An 8,938-nucleotide genomic window follows, 5' to 3' on the forward strand; every position below is an offset into this window, starting at 1 on the left:
ATTGCTTTCTTCTGATAAATTAGGTAACTGTACAAGTAAGATCCATTTATTTTCCTAGTGAGGTATTGGTTAGAAGCTATTATGTACTATTTATTACAGTCGAACAGACCCCCGAAATGCATTTACTAAGGACATATCCATAGGCCCTTCTCTGAAGGAACATACTGCCTGTTTCACAATACCATAAGGGAGGTATTGTGTTAGTACTTATTGCATTTTTCAGATTGAGAAACTGAGACATTCCATTTTATTACCTTTCTAAAAAATAAGACATTTCGAATTTGGAAGCACAGCTGACCTTGTGGCTTTGGATAAGGGATCATGGGCTAATAACTAACTTGCTCAATTGTGGTGAGGATTAAATGTGATAATGCATGTAAATCTACCTGCACATATTCAGTTTTCTATAATAAATAGTTATTACCTGAAGGAACAATTCATTTTAACTGTTAAAATTAGTAAAGCGTTTTGACGAGTGCAAGATTAGGAAGACTATTTAAGGCTACGGAAACCATTTCAATCAATTTATGTGACAATGGAGGGCATATTCTGGGGACGTGAAATAAGTGGGTGACGTAGGTTTGGAGATTGCAGAGATGAGGCCAGAAAGTTTGGCTGGGACTACAAATTGTGGACAGCTTGGATTGTTTACAGGAGGGACACTAAAACTTTGGTGTGTGGGGGTAGGGTGCTGGAGTTTGATAGGATCTTAGTGTTTTAGCAAGACAGCTCTAGTGACAGTGTAGAACAAGGGCTGAGTAGAGATTGAGGGACTAGTCAGAATGTTCTTGCAAGGTTTGAGTTCAGATTTAATGAAGGTCGGACATGGGGCTGTAGAGAAAATGGAACATTAGGAACACAGTAGTAAACTCAACCAGAATATTGGGTGGGAGAGAGTGAGGGGGAGATGCCAAAGCTGAAATATTTCTGAGATTTCAAGTGTAAGTCATATCTAGCCCAGCTATTACTAATGATTAGTGCTTCAATAAAAAGGACCAGGTTTGTATGGAAGGATGAGTTCAATTAAGATAACGTGGAGTCTGAGATGTTTACAGACCTATAGTTGCAAATATGGGCCTGAGGGCTTGGGAGATGAGTCAGCTGGAGGCAAATGGAGAGTCATCCGCTTAAAGATCACAGTTGAAACTGGACGAGATCATTGAGAAAGAACATGTAGCACGAGATAAATATCAACATTATCAACCACTACAAGGATCTTCCTGTGTGCTTGTGAGATCTTGGCTGATAGGAGCAAGAGCATCAAACAAAATTAAAACATCTGAGTACAAGTCCTACCTGGGCTGTTGCATGTATACTATCATTAATCTCTTGAAAATATTGTGAGATAGAAAATAGGATGAGGGGAGGCAATCTTTGTTAAGGCCCATATTTTCAAAGTTGAGGCAGAATAGAAACTGGAAAAGGGAAGAAAGACCAAGTTATTTAGAAAGTTGTATTAAACTTTCACTAGCCAATTTATCATCATCCAACAGAGATCCTGCCTTCAATATTCTTGCATCCTAGATGAGGATTAGGATTCACATATCGGAAGATATGCAACAACCTAAAGGGACATTTGGGAAGTGCTAACGCATGGAACAAGAAGTGCTATTTAATTGTGGGTTGTACTGGATTGAACTGTTCCAGGAAGGCCGTGAGAGGAGACGACAGGTGTGCTGGGTCTTGAAGGACCGCAGAGCTTAGGAGTGGAGAAAGAGCAGGAGAACAATGCAAGTCAGGGGCCAGTGGCTTTAAATGTCAAGCATTTTCTCTTAACTCATATTTACAACTGAGGTATACCAGAAAGTCTCCTACAAACTCAGAATACTTACAGACTGTCTCCATTTTAATTCTAAAATTTCCACTTCCTCCTAATGCTGGAGCATATTTATCTGTTCATCAGGTTTGCTAGAATAGTGGACTTTGATCTTTTAAACATCAGCGCATTTCAGCTTTTCTTTCAGTTTCTTATTTATTTCAGTTCCAATATTTTTTTTTATATACCTGTGATTTTTCAATGTTAATTCTCTTAATGTCAAATAGGGCGGCTTTTTGTTCTACTGCCATTGTGCCAAGAGATTTTTAAAGAATGGTTAATTCCCAATTACTTCCATATTAACGGTCTTGCCCCCAAACTCAGGAGGGATCCTGGAGCCAGGTCATGGCCCAGAATGTAGTGGACATTTGCTGCTCCTTGGCTTCCCAGGACCCATTCACCCTCCTGTTCTTAAGAGCATTTTGAATTCCTTGTTGGGAATTACTAGCTCTTTATTGTGACAGTCCCTGTGGGAGAAATCAAGAAACCTTGCCTTTTTTTTTTGCCAAGAATAATCATTGACTGAAGTTGTTCAAACATATTTTAAGACAGTGCATCTTAAGTGGAGTAACTCAGGACTGTTAAAAACATTGAAAGAGAGTTCATTTCAACAATGATCCTTTGAGGAGACCATTGATTACTTCCTACCACTTGGATAATCCGGAGCTGCCCTGGTTCTGCGCTTTGTGAGTCTTGTTCTCTTTTTTTGATTCTCTGAGCTCCTTCATGCTTTTCTAATAAATTCTGTCTTAGAGTCAGCTTCTGTTGTTTATAAAATTTAAAAATAAAAGGAGACAAATGAAGAGAAATCTTCACTTACCTTACTAGAAAATTCAATGTTTTCAATCCTCTGCCAAAGTTACCTCCATTGATGTTAGAAATCAGGAGTGATGAAGATGGGTAGGAAAGCATAATTAAGAGAGATATTGTGACAAATAATACTTTGTCTATTTCTCTTCCAGTAAGTTGAATCACTGTCCACACAGTTGCTCACAGAAGAAACTGGAGAATCATGTTTGACAGGCAGCCGTGCTACACTAAATCCACTCTCCCCTTTCATCACCTGCTGTCTCCCCATGGGATGGTTTGAACAGAACAAGTCAGAGGCTCTTGTGCTCTCCTGCTTCCTGGTTGAGTGTCTTCCTCCTTCTATCTTGAGAGTGAGATCTGCATATGAGCTTTCTTAGCTCCCACATTAACAGGTTGTCTGCATATGAGTTTTCTTAGCTTGCACATGAAGAGGCTGACTGTATTCATCAGTGTGCTTATAAATGTAAAAGTGGCTAAGAAAAGGAAGGAAGGAAGGAGGGAAGGAAGGAAGGAAGGAAGAAAAATAAGGAAGGGAAAAGAAAGAAAAGGAAAGGAAAGGAAGGGAAAGGGAAAGGGAAAGGGAAAGGGAAAGGAAAGGGAAAGGGAAAGGGAAAGGGAAAGGGAAAGGGAAAGGGAAAGGAAAGAGTTCTGCTTTGTAGTATTTGCTAATTTCTGTGGTATAATATTACCAGAACAACCTGTGTGGCTACCAGGTGACATCGTTGAATGCAGAATTGGGAAAAGATGTCAGTAATCAGATCCTCCATGTCCTTGCAAAACTCTGGTCATATTTTCCAATGAAGTAACATGGCTCCCCCCCAAGGTGGGCCTGCTCTCTATGATTCTCTCTCCTTCAGCATTCCAGTAACTTCTCTCTCTTCTGTCCTTTTGGGCATAATTGTGATAACAGCTCTACAGCTTCTATCTCTGGGTACTTGTGTGATCTTCCTACTCCCTGAACACATCTTTGTAAATTGTCCCTTTGTAAGAAAACAAACTACATACACATAACACATACACACTTTCTCAAACTATCCTAGTTTGAAAGTGCCATCTTTTTCATGTGGGCATGGAGATAATCATCCTCTAAGCGGGCCTCTAATGAGCTCTGCCTCGTGGTATTCATGACCTTGTGTAGACCATTCCTGCAGAATATGGTAGAAATGATGGGGTGTCACTCCTGAGATTAGGTCATACAAAATACTATTGCTTCCTTCTTGGTTACTTGTCCTCTCTCTCTCTCTCTCTCTCTCTCTCTCTCTCTCTCTCTCTCTCTCTCATCAGTCACTTTGGGGGAAGCCAGGCTTCATGTCACATGTCAAGTTATCACCCATGTGAGTGAGACTGAAAGTAGATCCTCCGGCTTCAGTCAAAATTGAGAGGACTGGAACATCTGCCAACAGTTTGATTACCTTTTGAGAGATTGAGCGAGAACCACCTAGGTAAACTGCTCCCAGATTCTTGATTTTTAAAGACACTATATGAGACAATAAATGTTCGTTGTTTTGGGCAACTTGTCATACAGCAGTAGATAACTAATATAGGTATCTTGCCTGATGCACTCCCTCTCTCTTACCCTTCACATCCAGGCAGTCACCTCCTGAGTATCTGTTCACTTTATCCTTTCTCCTCTGCCAACATCTTGGTCCAACATTGGATTTCTACAATAGATTCCTAATTGACCTTTAATCAGTGGAAATTTTTTGATGACATTCTCTTTATTAAAGGCCTTTCCTGGTAACTCATTGCTCTCAAAATCAAGATTAAGATCTTTATGTAGTTCATATGACTTTGGATGATCATAATCCTTCTTACCTATGCAGATTATGCAGATTGTCTTAGGCCTGCTACTTACTTGCACTCACCCAGCTGCATGCTTGAACTTTATTGGTTCCTTTCTATCCTTTCTACCTACCAAAGTTCTTCCCTGAATCAATCATTTTAGGCAGGCAGCTTAAAGCACTCCTTGCAAGCTTCTCCTATCTCCCAGGCAGCTCAAATTATCCCTCCAGTACCAACTTCAATGTCACTTTCTTAGAGAAGCCTTCTCTGTTCTTTACCAAGACTGGGCTAAGTATACCATTATTTACCTTCACAGGAACCTTATTCAATATTTAACCAATATTTATGGGCATCTAACACAGGCATTGTCCAAAAGTTAGAAATATATCAGAGAATATCTTTTACCATTTGTTTATGGTGCATATCACCATTTTAATTTAAATAAATCATTTATATCTATCTTTAATGCTAGATTGTAAATGTCATGTGGACAGAGTCCAGAGTTTTCCTTGTTTACCAATGCCTGGCTCAGAGCAGGTACTCAATTAATATTTATTGGAAAAATGAAATAAATGAACTTTGGAGTCAGACAGACCTAAATTTGAATACTTGATCTACTACTTACTAACTGTGTGACTTGGATACAGTCTTACTATCCTACAAATGTAAATAGTAATAGTACCTACCTCATAATGTTGATGTGAGGATTAAATCAGATGGTGCATACAATATGCTCATAACAATGTCTGATACTTAATAAGTGCTTATGCAAATGAATATTAAAAATGAATTTTATATCACATTGATGTCACAGAGTATCATTTTGAGGTCCATTTATTGCAGCCTACATTTTTCTAGTCATGCCTTCTTCTCATCTTCCCCAGAATTATCACTGTGGCATTGTTGCTCAGCTTGGTTAAATGTACTTGCTTCCATTCCTTCAGGATTTCTCTGAAAACTTAAACTGAGACAGCATTTTTTGTTTGCTATAAATTTCCCTACTTACAGGGAAGATTTTTAATATGCATGTACAATTGGGGAAAAGAGTAAAATGATACATACCTTTTGGGAGGATTCTGTCAAAGAATTAGCAGTAACAAATAGGAGTAGCTGTATCTCAAAGAACGTAGTAGATATAAATCTAAGTGACAAAAGAATAGGAAGTCATGTGGCTCCAGTTTTTGATTATCCTGATCGGGATTATTTATAGCAAATCTTGATGCGCATTTCTGCTGAAGGTACTAAATGCACAGAAGAAATAATTTAGAACATACCCATAGAATGGCTATGATAATATGCTCACTTCTAAAACCTCAAGGGAGACTAGGAATATCAATAATAATGGGAAGCACAAGCCTAGGGATAGTAAAAGCAACCCCAACAACCTATTTCACAGTTTAGAATCCCTTCCTGGTAATTTCCTCTTTCAGGTCAGGGGTCAAGCTTTACCTAACTAATCACTCTAGTCTTCAAAGCTAAGTCTTGGCTCTGCCCCAAAGTACATCCCTACTTCAGATGCAAAATGCTAGAGCCACAGCCTTGAATGGAAGGTGCTAGCTTTCTTAGCAGCATCTGCCAGTCCGATGACTCTTGCTGCAAAATGCTGGCAGCAGGACATGTCACTCCTCAGAAATCTGTGCCCCAGCCCTGCAAAGCTGGAGCTTGGAAGCTTCTCTGGGACAACTCATACTGTGTTTTCTCAGGATCAGGGAAGCTATATTACAGATCTGAACAGTGACCAAGGAAATACTCAGAGGCTTCAGAAGTCTGCCTTTATATATGATAAGATAAGGACCAGCTCCATATTCCTAAAACCCAGCTGCTCTTGAAACCTCAGGGCCTGTGTTTACTCACCATTTAGACGTGTTTTTTCAACTATCAAAGACAACCTCTTTCCTCTTCTGAAACCTAAAGCTTATCCCTGCCAAGGTCTCAGAATCCTTCTGTACTTAGAAATCCTTCAACATTATAGGAGTAGACTGAATTCCAGAAACATAACCAGTCTCTTTATACCCCTCCTTCCCCAGAGTTAAAGGAGTTTTGCTATATAATTCTTATCACTAAAATATTTCCACTGAAAAAGACCACTAAAGCCTGAATTAGTCTGTCTCATAGGCCCCCAGGATTGATTCAGCTAGATATTTGAAATTGGAAATTTTTGTACTGGAAGTCTTCTTCATGCTAGAGAAATCAGTTTAAAGTCTAGCTATGGAAGTCAGGAAGCTGGGCTCCCAGCCATGGATAGCCACTAATCTCCTGCATGGCACAAAGTGTTCCAGATGATCAAAGAGCAGGGCTTCTTTTGTACCTGAGAGCATTTGGCCAAGATAGCTAGTTGTGCCTGTCATGAGAGGATCAAGAGTGAGGATGCTTTGCTCTTGGGTGAGCTCACTTTCCTCATACATAGGTCAGCATCTTTATCAAAAAAGTGTGGCATTCTTTTAGGGCTAGGTGTGGCTTAGTTTAATTACCAAAGGTCCCTTTCATGGAAGCATATCAGGATCTGGGTGGGAGTCCAAGCACTAGGTAGAATCATGGCCGACATTAAATTTTGCTGTTGATTCCAATAAATAAAAGGAACTATTGATTGGGAATAGGACAACATTAGTGTTCCCAGTCATATTCCTAGTCAACATTTAACTGTTCATATTAAGGTTTAGCAGATATAGCAATTAGGGTCCCAACAGGAAACAAATAAAACACTCAAATTAGGACACACGGTGCAACATGGATGAACCCTAAAGATATTATGCTAAGTGAAATAAGCCAAATACACAAAGACAAATATTGTATGATTTCTTTTTTCTTTTTTTAAAGTTATTTCTTTTTACTTATGCCTGCAGCACTTGGTCTCCTATCCAAGTACTAACCAGGTCCAGTACCCTGCTTAGCTTCTGAGATCAGACATTGGGCTTGTTCAGGGTGGCATAGCTATGGACCACGGGCTGTGGCTCCACTGGGACGCGAACCCAGGACCTTCTGCATGTAAAGCAGATGTGCTAACCGCTACACTATGGATCCACATCCTATATGATTTCATATCTCATACTTATATGATGTATCTAAAATAGTCAAATTTATAAAGACAGAAAATAGAATAGTGGTCACCAAGGGCTAGAAGGAGGGAGTAATGGGGATTACTGTTTAATGTGCACAGTGTTTGAGTCCGGGCTGGAAAGTTCTGAAGATGGTGACTGGTGACAGTTGCATAGCAATGAGAATGTACTTAATGCTACTGAATTGTATACTTAAAATGGTTAAGATAGGACATTTTATGTTATGTATATTTTATCACTGTAAAAAAAATACCAAAAAACTGAGAGACAGAAATAGAATCTATTTATCAGTTTTAGAATTATTGCAGTATAGAGAAAATCTACATAGTGCATATAGTACTCAGAATGAGTTCCAAGATATATAATGATAAAGGAGTTCTCCATTTTAGTATACAGAATTTCTTTAGTGCTGGCCACAGGCTGAAGTTCATATTCACCAGAGAAAGACCTGCCCAGCACTAACCAATGGGCATCTCAATGGCTTTTAAGACCAAATAGGTTGTTTCTTGTTCACTACAGTGGTCTCTAAAGTAAAAAACTCCCATTCTTATTTTCCTTCAGAAGCCAGGAGAGAACTTCAGGAATAAATCTAAGGACTGTGACCACATGCCATCACATAATCATGCTTGCCTAAGAAAGCCTCTAGGAGTCCAGAGTTGGCTCTGATAGCTCTATACTAAACCTCAGAAGGAAATTAAGTTACTGGAGCTCTGACTGGGGCAGAGGTCAGGATTTGTGGCCATAAGTTAAGGAAATAATTTTGAGGTTACAACTTGAGCCAAACCTGGGATCTCCCAGGGAGAGCATAGATTGGGTCCATAAGTTAAACCTGTCCTTTACACTTATGCTATTTCTGAAAAATTTTACTGTTAGGCAATTAAAAGACTATCCTATCATCTGCTGTATATTAGTTTGGCTGTCCTAACACGAAACGATATTAGAATATAAGTTTAAGCAGTTTAAAGCCAATATGGCAGTTTTACAATGGCCAGGACCCAAGCTTTTGCTATTTTATTGTTCTGTTATCCTAGAGTTTTGTCCTTGTCATCAGGATCCAAGATATCTATCTAATTATATTCAGCAGCAAAATGGAGAAAAGAGGTTGGAAGATATGCCCTTCCCTTTTTAAGTTATAGACCCAAAGTCGCATATGTCATTCTGCTTCCATCCCGAAACTGTGGAACATTCATATGCAAAGGAAGCCAGGTGGTAGAATCAATTCCAAGTGTCCATATGTCCAGCTAAAATTCTAAGGTTTATTTACTGAAGGAAAAGGTTGGAATTCTCTAACCTAATTATTCCATCTACTTCAAATACTGGTGATTGCTTGCTTGCACTCTCCCAAAGTGTTTCAATGTTCTGGATCCTTAGTATTGAGTCCAGTCAGCTCGCTTTGTATTGGACTAATTTTTTTGTTGTGGGTCTGCCTTACACACTTTCACTCACGTGTGCTCATTCTTAGCATCACAGATTG

The sequence above is a fragment of the Rousettus aegyptiacus genome, unplaced genomic scaffold (genome assembly GCF_014176215.1).
Source record: "Rousettus aegyptiacus isolate mRouAeg1 unplaced genomic scaffold, mRouAeg1.p scaffold_m13_p_11, whole genome shotgun sequence".
NCBI lineage: Eukaryota > Metazoa > Chordata > Mammalia > Chiroptera > Pteropodidae > Rousettus > Rousettus aegyptiacus.